We start from the raw sequence: 14590 nt of genomic DNA, 5'->3' as shown, positions 1-14590 counted from the left end.
GAGGGGTTTCCATGTGAAAATGCCATTCAAGGGAATCAAATGCCATCTTGGCATCCAGCAGTGCAGCAACAGTCTGGACTATGGAGTTGATCTGATTAAGTACCAATAAGACAGTAAAAAGATTAAGTGCTGTAGATCTGTGATTCACAAATACAAACTGGACCAGAGCAATCATGCATTAGAGGAGTTGCAAGAGTCTTGTGGCAAGAATTTGCACTAGAATCTTATTATCGTAAATAAGCAACGAAAGTATGTGATAGGAGGCACATTAAGTCAGATCATTCCAGGGTTTAGGGAGAAGAAAGGTGAGTGGCTCACGCATAGATTGGGGCAATTCTCCATCTTGTAATGCCTCCATCTATACCTCAAAAAGGTGAGGGGCTAGATCTGTTTATAGGCTTCATAAAAATCAGCGTTAGGCCCCTCTGTACTTTGGGCTTTTGAACAAGCCAAAGAGTCTATGGCAGCAATGACCTCCTCTGGTGATACAGGCTGACATAAAAATTGGTGGCAGTCTCACACCAGAGACACCTCATCCTGATACCAGGAGATCTCTGCCTGAGATTTGGGATTAGTTGCGCAATAGTGTTGAGAAAAATAATGAATGCACTCAGAACGGATGTCTTTGTTAGTGGTTAGAGTTGTCCCACTGTGGCCCTCTAGGCCGACTATGCACAATTTGGTTCTCTCCCGTCAGAGAAGTCAGGCTAGCATTCTGCTAGGGCTTTCTATTTCACCATACTGACTATCGAGTGCATATTTCCCGAGTTGATGTACCTCCCTATTGGCTAGCTCCTGAAATTGTTGAAGAAGTTGGTTCTCTTCTCGTAGCAATTCCCTGGAAGGCATACTTTCTTCTTGGGTATGGTCAGTAGTGCCGTTTCAAACTGAGCGGACTGGCCCTGTCTGTGCCTAACTATGCCCGCATGTTTTGATATCACCTGTCCATGAATACATGCTTTGAAGGCCTCTCAGAGGATAGCAGATTTAGAGTCAGAGCCAGAATTAATCTGAGAATACTCTAGTATTACACCTTGGAGCACGTTTTTGAAGACCTGGTCTAAGAGCGGAGAAGCTCCTGTAGACACTGAGAAATTAAGAGCACGGTAGTTACAGGTCACACAGGATCATGAGTGGTCAGAAAGTGTACGAGGTGTCTGTTGTTTGTGATTGAAGAGAGAAGGTCAGAAGAGGCATACCAGTTGTCCAGCCTGGAAAAATAATGATGTGGTGCCGAGTGAAATGTGAAGTCTCTGGTCGAAGGGTGGGACCTCTGCCACAATTCCAACAGCCAAAGAGGTCAATAATGTCACCTAGAGATCGTGCAGCCTGAGTATGTTCAGACCGTTATGGCCCTGAGGAGTTCAGCCATGTGGCTCGGCCCTTTGTGCGCCCCAGGGGGTGGGCCAGGAGATAATGGAAGAGATCCAGTCGAAATCTGGTAAATAAAAAACGCTAATGGTTGCTTTTAAACCATAAAAAATAGGGCTCGGTTAATGGCACAGCTCCACTTCTTCTCTGACCTGTATACACTTTTTAACAAAGTTTTCCTTCGCCCAATACAGATCCCTCCTGCAAATTTTCTCTGGGTTGCCAAATAGATCTGCCCTTCCCATACCGGTAAAACTTTCCCTGACATACTTAAGTCAAGGGATGCGGTTAGAATGGTCAAGGGAAAGACAGTCCCTTACTATTTCCTTACATAGGATAATTCCCTTCCTGAACCAGATTTTCATCCACAGCGATAATGGACGATAAGCCAACACATCTGAAAGTAAGGCCGTCCCTAGTTCTTTGTGAACTACAAACGAGGAAGTGCTCTGCGGTGAGAAAAGTATCCGTCTCAGGGAGGTATTTTCAACAGTTTGCAATACATTATGCTCAATATATCTCAGATCTCACTACCATAAGTCACCTTGGAAATACATTTGGCCTTGTAAATCTGCAAAAGGGCCCGATGAGTCTACTACCTAACCTAGAAGCAAAGTTAAAAACAGCGGCAACAACCCTGACAAAGTCCCCTTTCTTTTGGCTTGTCAGGGGGACACCAATTCAAGGCAGCATCAAACACTACCCACAGGTAGGAAAAAACATTGGTCTTAGGGACCTGCATGGCCCCTACCATGACTGTATAGGGTTTAGCTGGACAGAGGCCCACTTGCATTGTAAACAATTTACTGTTGTTGACCAACAAGTCCGGAGCCTCCATAAAATAAACAAAAGAGGTCAGCAGAGATTGTAAACCCCTCACTGTCCTAGCCATGAGGACAGCATTGTCAGCGTACAATAGGACAGGCTGACCCATCTGGGGACAGTCTATTTTTGCCTTCAAAAGGACCTACTCGTGATTATTGATGTACAAATTAAAAAGAAAGGGGCCCAGAATACACCCTTGACAGACCCCTCTCTGGATTAGAAACTGGCAGGTAACTCTGAAATATTTGGAATAGCGACCTACCACTTTGGTGTCTCTCTGGAGACCCCTTAGAGCAGGACAATGTCCTTAGCGATACCATTCGAAAGCATCATCTGCCAACGCTTGTATCTGTTAACGCCCTCAAACGCTGAGGACAGATCCATAAAAGCTAAGTAGATCGTACCAGTACTGGCAACGGTGTACTTATTAATGACCATATAAAGATTTAAACTCTGGTCCACTGTTGAAAAATCTTATTATTCCACTGCCAGGACGTTATTATCATCTACCCAGCTCGAAAGCCTGTCTAGTACCATACGTCCCACCCCCTTTACCCCAAAATCTAAAAGGGAGATGGGCCTATAGCAATGGGTGCTATCTCGATCTCACTTTTTAAAAACATGCACAATAGTGGATAACGCTCAAGTACCTGGGCGGCCAATCGTGACTGCGGCATTGATAATTGAGATAAGGGTGGGTACCCCAATGTCTGGATTCGAAATGTAGAAACGTGTAATCATTGCAGGTAGAATTCTTGATATTGTACCTTGTGTAATGTAGTATTGTAGGTGTGAATTCATTTTTGACCTTCTGTGAAGCCACAGACCTGGCTGATGGAGGGACAGACAAGAAAGCAGATTTCAAAGGATTTATTTCAACAAGTTACAGCTCTCCTGGTAAAGTCCGTTGGGACTTCAACAGTTTCCTTCACATTAATGCAAAAGGTCTTCTGGGACAGCAGTCCAGCGGGCACGTTTCTTCAGCTTCTCTTGCAGGACGTCTGCTTTATTGCTTTTTTAATGTTCTGGAAAGAAGTGAACAGTCAAAACCCTGTGGTTAGAGAAGGGTTCCTTTTATACCTCTTGGTCTCACCTCATTGTCGTTGCAGCCTTCTCTTCTCCACTCCTCTATTGCCTCTATCAGTTTCACCATAAAGGCTAAATCAGTGTTGCTCCTGTGTGTGAATTGCTGATATTCTGATTTAGTTGTTTTCCATAGGGTCATCGCTAGACTCATTTCTTTAGTTCTGAATGCCCATCTGCATTTTGCTTTCCCTATGAAGCTGAGCCTCTCTGTTTTGTGTCAGCTGTCCAGGGGCTGAGGGTAACCTCCCTATGTATCTCCTGGCAACTGCTGGAACCTCAGAGGACACCACTGTGTGTACCTGCAAGACCCTCTAGGATTCCCCACCAATGAGAGGCAGGTGGATTAACCAGGCTCTCTAAAGCCAAAAGGTAAACATGTTGGTATGAATCTAAGAATGTAAGTTAAGGTTTTATTAGTGTGGCAGGAGGGTCATGGGTTAAGCAGTACCTTACGTTGTGCTGAATTTTACATCTTTTGAGGTGTTTTTGCTTTAGCCACTTTAAGCTTTCCAAGTGCATTTAGCTGTTTTTTTTTTATAAATGTATGGCTCTTATGTTGATTGAAGTGTGCATGCTTTTGAATTTTATTGGCTCATACCGGTTTGTGACCATCGTATAGCAGTATGTGAATTGAGTATATAGAGTCAATCAATCAATCGGGGGTTTGTGTAGCACTGCTACTCACCTGTGAGGGTCTCAAGGTGCTGAGGGGGGTAGTTGGGGGGAGCTGTTGATCCGTTTGGGGTTTAGTTGAAGAGCCAGGTCTTGAGATGCTTCCTGACTTGGTTCAGCGACTGGGATTGCCCGAGGTTGAGAGGCAGGGTGTTTCACGACCTGGCGGCGAGTGTTTGCGAACATCATGTTGAGTTGTTTATCTGTTAGAAGTAGACGTACATTATTACAGCATGTTTCAGTGGAAGTTCATAAAACTCCTTTATGTATCATTTAGAGATGAGTCATGTTTGCTGTACATGGAGAATGGAGTATATTTGATTTTAGGACACAACATAACTTTTGGCTTGTATGTGTACGTGATTAGAGTGACAGTTGACCCCCCTAGGGAGAAGGCTTCATCCACTCTAAATTAATTCATGCACTTTTTTTTTATGTTCTCAAACACTGAGGTATGTGGTATATTAGAACACAACCTAACATATGGTTGTATCTGTGTGTGCTGCAGGTTCAAAAATTGAGCCTGCACGATTGATGGATTTTGCCCATGACAAACTTGGGAATGTATGCGAACATAGGGGTATGTATGTCTGATGTTTCAACCCAACGTAACTTCTGGCCTGTATATGTGAGTGATATTTGCAGATTGCAAGTTTCTGTATAGCTTTGATTATGATGTTCGTGGCCTGTGATGTTCATGACCAGTAATGTTTGCAACAATTTGAGATGGGTCTGCAAAGGTGCATGATCAATGGCATTTACATGTTCCCAAACTGTTCGCAATTGATAACAAACATTTCTGGAGATATCCGGCTCTGGTGCTATGGACTGGTCATTTTTGCTTATTGTCTGAAAAAAGCTGAATTCCATAAACCAAAAAAAAGCATTTATTCGAGACTAGATATACGTGCCTGTAAAATTTAGTGGACTTTCCTCTCTTTGTTGGCAGCAAGTGTTTCTGAGCTATTTGGGAAATTCCCTAATTTGGGCAACCTGACCTTTTTAACTATTGAAAACTTTCACCAAGCAGCACCAAATTTGGCACACTGAAATGTAAACTTTTTTGGACTGGGCTCCCCCAAGCATATTATCAAATTTGTTTTTTGTAACAAACATTGTTTTGACGCCTTTTGTTTTATTTTTTGACTTTTGTTTTTCTATCATCACCGAGTTTCTCTATTTGTTTTATTTGTATTATTACATTTTATTCTATTTATATAAGTTGGGTTGTATCTTAAGTACTTTATTTCGTTCACTACAGTTGTTATCTGGTTGTCAGTTGCACATGAAACCTATGCTCTTTTCTCTGAGGATGGCTTTACTACTCAGGGCATCGGTGCATATGTGTGCCCAGGGGCAGCCTTAGGCATGTGCAAGCTGTGCATCTGCACAGGGCCACCAAACCCCAGGGGCCACCACACCAATATATATCCTTAATATAATAATTCTCTGAGGATGGATACATATTTGCGTTGCGGCCCCTGGGAGGTATTTGGCGGCCTCCGGCTCTGTTCTACATCCAAACACCCTGACCCCCCCCCTCTTCACTGACCTCCACGCTCCGCCCGCCCGACCCCTTCTTCCGGGGCCCCCTACCTACGCTCCCTGCCCAGGGCCACCATGAGCCTAGAGCCGCGCCTGGTGTGCCAGACTAGTTCTTGGTGAGCTGAGTGCGCCTGGTGTGCCAGACTAGTTCTTGGTGAGCTGAGTGCGCATTGTCTTCCAGCAGTCAGTGCTTCTTTGTGCTGTGCTTTATGGGTGTCGTTGCAAGCATGAGGAATGCCCCGCACAGGAGGTCGCTTCTTCCTCCTCCTAATATCTGGGTTCTGAAACTCCATGTTGTGTGATTTAAGAGCACATGAACATTTTGTGCTTCTTCACAAAATGCTCAAAACTCTACTATTTTGTTCAATAGGTAAGGGTCTTGTTTTTCTGCTAGTTTATTTTTAGGTGGAAGTTTTCAGTTGTTCTCCTGCTTTGCTTTGGTTATGTAGTTGTAGTTCTCTGGCAAACCAGGTTAACACCAGGTTGTCTTTTGGAAGTGTGTTTTATAAATAATGCAAACAAATAACATTCTCCAAGTCACACTCCACAGCTGCTATCGATTCGGGAGCTGCTCTCATATTCACAGCTGCACTCCAACCTAGAAGGTACAACTACTTTTCAAGACTCAGCCAACCCCGACCCTCCAAACCACGAACAACAAGTGTTGATCAACCTACAACCAGTTCCAACCACATAATTAATCACTGTGCAAAATCAACCACTGTCCAGACCAACAACTGTTGTCCATTTAAAACTAGTGGTATTGCCAAAGCTTATGAGCCACAGTCAACTAACTGCTGCGAAAACTTTGAATAACTACTTTCTATCCATACATTTCCTAAATTTGAAAGCCAAACTAATAAATAAGTACTGTCTCACCTCCCACTAATGCCCACCCTAAAACCAAATGCCTGTGTGCCCTAAGTGAAACTTAAAGTACTGACTAACATGCAACCAACTACTGATCATCCTGCAACCAGCAGCCAACTCACAAACAAGTATTGCCGTTGGATCGACCTCCAGTCCCTATCCAAACCAGAAACAGTGGCCAAAACTCAACAAAAAACACCTCCCAACCTAATACCAGTACCCAACTCCTAACTACAGCACATTACACTTTTCATTTGGAACAGCCAGCACATTCTGCCTGAGAGGAAAGCGCTTTACGAAAGGATTTGGAGATCGCCTCAACTTTGGCCTCGTGTCCAACCAGCCTCCTAGGTACAGGAAGACCCCAAACAATCACTGTTAGCTTCTCAAGAAGTAAAACATTGTAGTAGGCAAAATAAAGACCAAATAAAACATTAAGGGGCTCATTTACGAGGCCCTAGCTGCACTTTTACGCCACCGGAGCGTCACTTTTTGGACGTTCCAGTGGTGCAAGGCATATTTACAAGACCACGCAAATCCCCTTCACGTGGCTTTTCTTGGCCTTGTAAATATACACTCCTTTCAAGCAGAACACTACGTGAAAGGGGCGTTCCATAGGTGCTACTGTGAGTGTTCAAACACAATACCCACGGAATCTGAAGCATTCCCAGATATATGAGGAGTCGTAAACCTGGGAATGCGTCAGATTCCTACGCCTCCCTAGGAGAGGTGTAGGAGTGGAGCAACGAGGAGAAATACTTTTATTTCTCCTCGACTTTTCCTCTTTCTATGCATGCAGCATGCATAGAAAGAGGAAATGCCATCCATGATTGTTTTTGTGCAGGAAGATGAACCCAGGAAATGCCCCTTTCACACAGAGTTCTGGTGAAAGGGGCACATATTTACAAGGCCATGAAAAGTCACCTTGTAAATATGCTGCAGCACATTGCGCCCTCAGAGCGTCAAAAAAGTGCTGCTCCGGCAGCGCAAAAGTGCCGCTAGGACCTCGTAAATGAGGCCCTAACTATTTAAGCAACACGCTTCTGGGAGAATCATGTCAATGTACTTATCTCCTATTTGCCAAAGACAGAGGAGGGAAAGGCTTGGTTAAGAAATGTGCTGTTTTGTACAATCTTTTACAAAAGCAATATGACTGATGCTGATATGCGGTGTAATGACTGGTGTAATGACTTACTTTCATTTTCCAATTAGGATTTGGAACTGTGCGTATGTATCTTAAAATGTTTGATGCCTTGAAGGTTAAAAGTTTAACTGGAGCCGCCAGTATTGTCATTGTTACTTTTTATAACCAATGCGTTGTATTTAGTTTTAAATGTAGTTTAGAATTTAGAAATTACAATACGCAAGAACTAGCAGGAGCCAAATTAAAAAGAAGAAACTTTGGCATTCAAAAGCCTAGATATGGGTTACAAATGACATCCAGTTGCCATTCAGTCGAATTGGTCGTTCGGTTAGCATCTGCTACCATACTCTGCATACACAAAAGGTTGTTATCTGACGATGCTGATGTCATGGGCGCCCAGGGCACCGTCTGTCCTGAATAATTCATTTTCATTGAGTAGCTTTATAGCAATTGTGATGGGATGGTCCAGGGAGTCCGACTACAGTAGTAAAAGTCGGAGCAGCCCCGCCTGGGCAATGCAGGGATCTGTATTCCACAAATCGACTTCAGTAATTAAAGAGGATAATGATGCGATCATTATTACAATCATAGATATGCATTTTGTTTTAGTCATAAAATGAGTATGGGAAAAATACTATTTTGGATTTCATGTCTTGCAACATAAAAAATGAACATTGACAAATCGGCACACATTACTCTAAGTTAAACAGAGAGGATGTGGTATAACCGCTAGAAAGGTCGACCTCGGAGCTGGGGAACCGGACTCGAGTCTCAGCAGAGACGCTCAACATCCTGTAATTCTGGGCAAATCTCTTAATCTCCCGGGACCTACCAAAAGTGAATGTATCAGTCTGCATCGCAAGTGGTGTTCATATAAAGCTTGTTCACTCTTTATAAAACTAAAAAAAAAAAAGAGAGAGAAATACATAATAATAATTCCAGTTTGGTAATTCCCCCAACTTTGGAACTACAAACACGGCAGGCATGGGAAAGTACAGAGAGGAGTAATTACTTCCCATTTTAAGCTTTTGGGTAATAATGTGTTGTGGCACCGATTCCCTATTCCCCTGTCCCCCATTTTCTCACCCTGTATTTCACCTCAGTTCACCTGCCATCAATAGGTGAAGTGTAGAGGTGAAAAATCACCAGGCGGAGATTTTCATCCAGACATTTAGCAGATGTTGTCATCCTTATGGGGCAAGCAGTTAATTGCCCCATCTGGGTTACCTAACTTTTCGAGTAGTCCCACTAGGCCCTAGGTTTGGTTAGACTCACACCTTCTCCACATCTGGATACCTTTCCGGTTGATAGTGCCAGACCTGCCAAGTTACATGGTGGCACAGTGTGTAACACACTATCATCTTCCTTCAAATGGTCATCTGGTGAGAAACCAATATCACCCAATGGCAGGAAAAAAACATCTGAAAACCACTGCAAAGAGTTGATTTTCAGGTTGTATTTGGAGGTTTTTAAATGCCAACGTCTAGTAAGGTGGGTAAAAACACCCCAGGACATCGGCACCCGCCTTAGCAAGCTTGGTTTTGGAGGAGGGGGTTTGGTGGGGGAAGGCGCAGAAGTACCTCCCAGGTGGAACTGTGCACAAGGCCTTGCCTCCTCCAAGGCCAATCCCCCTCCTCACACAGTAAATCATTTTAAATGTTGGCAGGTTTGAAGTGCGCTCAATAAATCTGCATAACATCATATATAGTAAATGTCAATCAAAGCATATCCCTCCTCCAAACTCCCTCGTTACCTCCCTACCCTATCCTACCCACTCTCATCCTGATCTTATGCTCAGTACCACTCTCTTCTCTCTTGCACTTCTCTTCTACGCTTTCTCTACATCAGTCTTTCCTTCCTTCAGACTGTAATCCTCGTAACTAAGTAATCACTCTTATTAGAAAAACAATAACACACATAAAAGGTAACGTTCAAAGTCAGACTAATAATGATATATCCCCATGTTATCGCTATAACATAACTTGCATGAAACACCTATACGTCTGCTTTTATAAACCTTTTCTCCAACATACATGATGAACTTTATTGCATCATTTGTGGTATCAATGCTTTTCATTTGAAATACATAAACTCTTCTGAAACAAAAACTATTTCAAAGTAATATAAATACATTAACTATTTGTCCTCTGCCTTTTCATTGGAAATAAAGTTATTTGGTATGTTTGATCACATCCTATCTTGGAAACAAGTGCCATTCGTCTGGTCCTAAGCTGTCATTTAGTAGACCAGAAGAAGTTGCCCTTTCCGAAGACTGTATACAAAATAAAACTGCAGTACATAGTGTGTTTAGTGGAGGACCTCAACATTGTTCTGTCACTAGTAAATATATGTGTTTGCATTCAGCACAGCAGGTTGACGCACAAAGGACAATAATCCTCTTAGAACAGTAGGGAGAAGTTATAACTTCATGACTTATACAACCATTTACTTAAACGTGTACACTTTTCTTTCATTTTCAGAGTGGTGTCTGCACCCTTGAAAGTGAGAAGACCACTGCTGAAAAAGTTGGATCCCACTGTAACAGCAAATTATCAGCCAATGTTGCAACTTCTATACAATGGCAAAGTAATAGAAACAATCTGTTGTTTGTCCAAATGAAACTTACATTAAGAGTACTAATAAAGTACATTGATTTAAAGCTGGTTTTCAACCCCCATGTGAAAAAAGTTATTTGCCTTGGATTATATACTGATGCTTGCTGGTGTTAATTTTGTTAGCCCTTTCAGTGGATTTCAGCACAATCAACAGTCATTTGTCACTTATTTAGCAGGTAGATATACAGGATAATGCAGTGACCTGAATTGCAAGAGGCGCCAGTTAATCTCAATTCCTCTGTAATACTCTTCGAAAACACCTTATTTGTGGAATACAACAGAGTGGACCTGGTGCTATTTTTTCAATATTTATGTCTACCCTCTGGCTTGTGTAGGTTCAATCGTTTGGACGTATGTGTTTTATGTATGCAGGTGACATGCAGATCCTCCAAGTTGTCATCACAAACCACTTCCAGTCGAATCTTGCCATTTACATAAATAAACTATGGAATATGAACATATGTCCTTTTCAATTAGGCACCCACATACACCATTTTTCAGTAGGGAAAAAACTAGGGCTAAGGATAGATTTTCATGTTTCAACGACGCCACAAATAACAACAATCACCCGGCCATTCTTTTCCCAGGTCTGCATTTCTAAGCACATTTTACTCTTTTCCCGTTCCCTCATAACTTGTAAGCAGGCCATTCTTCCTCACATTTAGGAAAGAGCAGTTCAACCTAAATAGGACTCTCTGAGCTCTCTATCACCAAGTTGTAACCCATTACAAATGCTGCAGTCTCTGATTAGTAAGGCAATTTTAGGGGATGTCTAGGTCAAAGTCATAAGATGGCTTGCACAGCATTGTGTTGCCAGATTCATGGACAGATGGTGCTCTGGAGTTGCAATAGCCAGACCCTCTCAGGAGTGTCTCACTGCATCCAAGATTTGAGCTGTGGGGTATGCCCGAAGTTGAGACTTTTGCTCTTTGATAGAAAGCCCAGCCTAAACAATCAAGACAGACAGGCGATTTAACACATGGGCAATTTCTCCTGGCGTGGGGGGTGGAAATTGAGTCATTGGATGCTAGTTTTTGAAGGCCCATGGCTGACACTGGACTTCAGCAGGAATAACTGGGGTGAGTGAGAAGGGGAAGAGAAAGAAAGAATGGAGGAAGGCAGTCGCTCCGCTGATCTGAATATTTCTGAAAGGACTGCCTTTACTTCCTTTCCGCCCGTGTGAACAGAGTTACAAAAAGCTTGGAGCCTTTTCACACACACAGCAAAGGATTGATCCTTGATCAAACAGTCATCTAGATAGGGAAAAAATATCTCCCTGCAGGCAAATATGGACTGCCACTGTTGAAAGTCTGAAAAGATGTTGCTGGAGATACCTTAGATTAGGTAAGAGACGTATTCAGTTACTACCGACTGGGAGGAGAACTTCCTGCAACTGTCTTCGCACTCACATTCCATTTGCGCACCTAGTCACCCCATCTTCTTCAATACATGGGATGCAACACTTTAAACACCAACCGTGAAATTGCTAAAACTGCGTATGCATAACACGGATATACTACAAGAAGTATAGCTGAAACAGCAAAAGATATTAGAAATACAAATACAAAATAAAATAAATCAATTTAAAACAGACAAAATCATAGCACAGGCACGACTGGGCTGGAAAGGAAGAATCACCAAAATGACACCATTATGGGACACGAAGTCACTGGGAAACCTTAGAGCATACAAAGGGTTTGCGCAGTGGGACTTAATAGGAATCTCCACGGTGGGGGACCTCTGGGACAAAGACACAGTAATACCATTCCCACAACTCCAGCAGCAGTATGACCTCAGACCCACTGAAACATTTCGATATGTACAAATTAGGCACGAACTGCTCCAGGCAATCCCAACGGGCACTGATCTGCCGGACTCCTCACCACTTGAGGACAGACTATTGACAGACTTCATGCAGCAGAGCGCCACTTCCCTCACATACAAAAAACTGCTCAACAACTTAGAGGACCCCACGATGAAACTTAAGGAACAATGTGAGGGGGAAATCTGTATGATGGATGAATCGGAGTGGAATGAAGCCTTGGCCTCCCCAAGAGAAGTAGGCATATCGGCAAAATTTAGACTGGTGCAACTAAAAATATTACACCGCATCTACTACACCAGGACACTACTCCACAAAATACATAGAGCGCCCAATCCCTTTTGCTTGAGAGGTTGCGGGGAGGTGGGAACACTGCTCCATACACTATGGGACTGCCCACACGTACAGGAATTCTGGAGGCAAATAATGCGCACCGTTTCCCAGACACTCAGGGTTTCCACTTTACCAGAACCACGTAAGTGCCTTTTGAACGTCTGGGACCCCAATGACCTAGACAGATACGGAATAATTTGGGCCACGCTGGCCATGACAGTAGCTAAACGTGATATTGCACAAAAATGGGGGGCTCCAGACTTGCCCACTGCAAACAGATGGGCTAAAAACATGGATATCCTGATGGTCACGGAGAGAACTGTGTATGCCCTTCGAGCTGCCCCCCGCAAATGGAACAAGGTGTGGACAGCATGGAATGTTTATAGGGGTGAGATCTGTGAACCCTTACCAGAGGGAGACGAACTGGACTCCGAGGGGGAGGAGGAGTGATGGATGGGGCTGGGGAGGTATGCTTACTCGTGCTAAACGCAGCAACGTGTTGGAATAACTTACCTGGGTGAAGACAATGGAGCAAGGAGACCTGCTGATGGGAGGAGAAGTGTGCAACATAAATAAAAGTGATGACCCAAGTTTGGGGGGGGGGGGAGACTTTCTCTTGGAGTTATACGAGAGTTTCCCATGTTGGGTACCACAGAGCGGGAGAACATTGTTAAATTCTGATAACATATGTAAGGATATACGGAAGAGCATATACAGAGTTTAGAGAGGGAGAACGAGATTAGATTACAGCGTAAGTGCTGCCGAATACGATTCCAGAAATGTATTATACGAATGTGAATATACCAGCTTGAAAGTATCATAATGACTGGATATTATGCCTTCCTGTCAATAAAAGTTAAAAAAAAAAAAAAAAACCAGACAAAATCCGTCCATGGTGAATACATCATGGAAATACTCTCACTAATATAAAAGGAACTCATTAAATTTCTGCGGAATCTTGAGCTCCGTCTGATCACAAATGAACCATGGACTTGCCCTCATCTTCATTAAACTCCTTCCTCTGTACTCTTGCTTCATTCCTTCCCCTCATTCAAACCTACAGGGAACCCTCGCCACCTTCTTTCAGTTCCAAACACTCCCATCATTTAAAACAAGTGTGTATTTATTGACTCTTATTACTTGGAGGGTACGAGAAAACTTGGATTCACACTTGCCCACCCTGCGCCCTTTCAACACTCAAACCCAGTCTCCTACCTTACGGTCTTTTTGTTTTTCAGCAGCATTCTCCAAAACAGAATCCTTTCTCTCAGTTCCTTTGGACAACAACATCCGGGTTCTGTGACCTCTCCTCACTTCAAAAGGAGTTTACCAGTTACACAATGAGGTGTGGTATGATACAACCACATCAATTTTTCTCCATTCCACGCATTGTCAGAAACAATGGTTTCTGGTACACCCTCTCTCTCAAACAATTCCTTCAAAAAATCAATCAATATCTCCGTGACGATTTGCCCTAAGAACCTCATCTCTGGCCATGATGAGAAATAATCTGCTAATACAATAGCATACTTGGGACCCTTTCCCAACACATTCAATGGACCTGTGACATTAATCGCAATCTTCTACCACGGACCATCAGATTTGTCAGTAACTACAGAGGGATAATTCACCGTTTTCTGAGACTTGTGTTTTCTCGCACAAGGTACACATTTTTTGATGTTATGTTCCACATCACAGTCATTATCAGGCCGCCAGTAATCTGCTCTAGTGTGCCTTTTGGTGGAACTCGCACCAGTGTGCCCCTTATGGGCCAGCTTCACCACCCATTCTCTCAACACCAACAATTCTCCTCTCATCATTAAACCACCTACAACCGACAACTCAGCATTTGTCAGAAATACTCTGCATTCTCAAAAGCCTTCCCTTTTTCCAGCCAACCTTCCCAAAAATACTTTTGTATGTCACTGAATACCACGTCATTCTTCACAGCACACATCCACTACTCATGACAACCAATCGTCATGTTTGTCTTCCAAGTTCAAACCTTCACTAGCTAGCAACCTGGACAAACAATCGGCTAAATCATTAATTTTTCCAGAGACATATCCATCCTATAGTTGTAGTCCAACATCCTCATCATCCACCACACTATTTTAGCAGAGGCTCTTCCTCCTTTCCTAGTACAAGAAATATCAACCAAAGGGCGGTGTTCCTTACAAATCATGAACTCAATTCCCTATACATACTTCCTGAGATGATTCACAACGACCAAGCAGCCAACGCCTCTGTCACTCAAAGGTGGAGTCATTTTTCTCTGCATCCCTCAAAGATCTGGATGCATAGGTA

This window comes from Lissotriton helveticus, chromosome 2_1 (assembly GCF_964261635.1).
Source record: "Lissotriton helveticus chromosome 2_1, aLisHel1.1, whole genome shotgun sequence".
Lineage (NCBI taxonomy): Eukaryota > Metazoa > Chordata > Amphibia > Caudata > Salamandridae > Lissotriton > Lissotriton helveticus.
Note: the sequence above shows the minus strand (reverse complement) of the source record.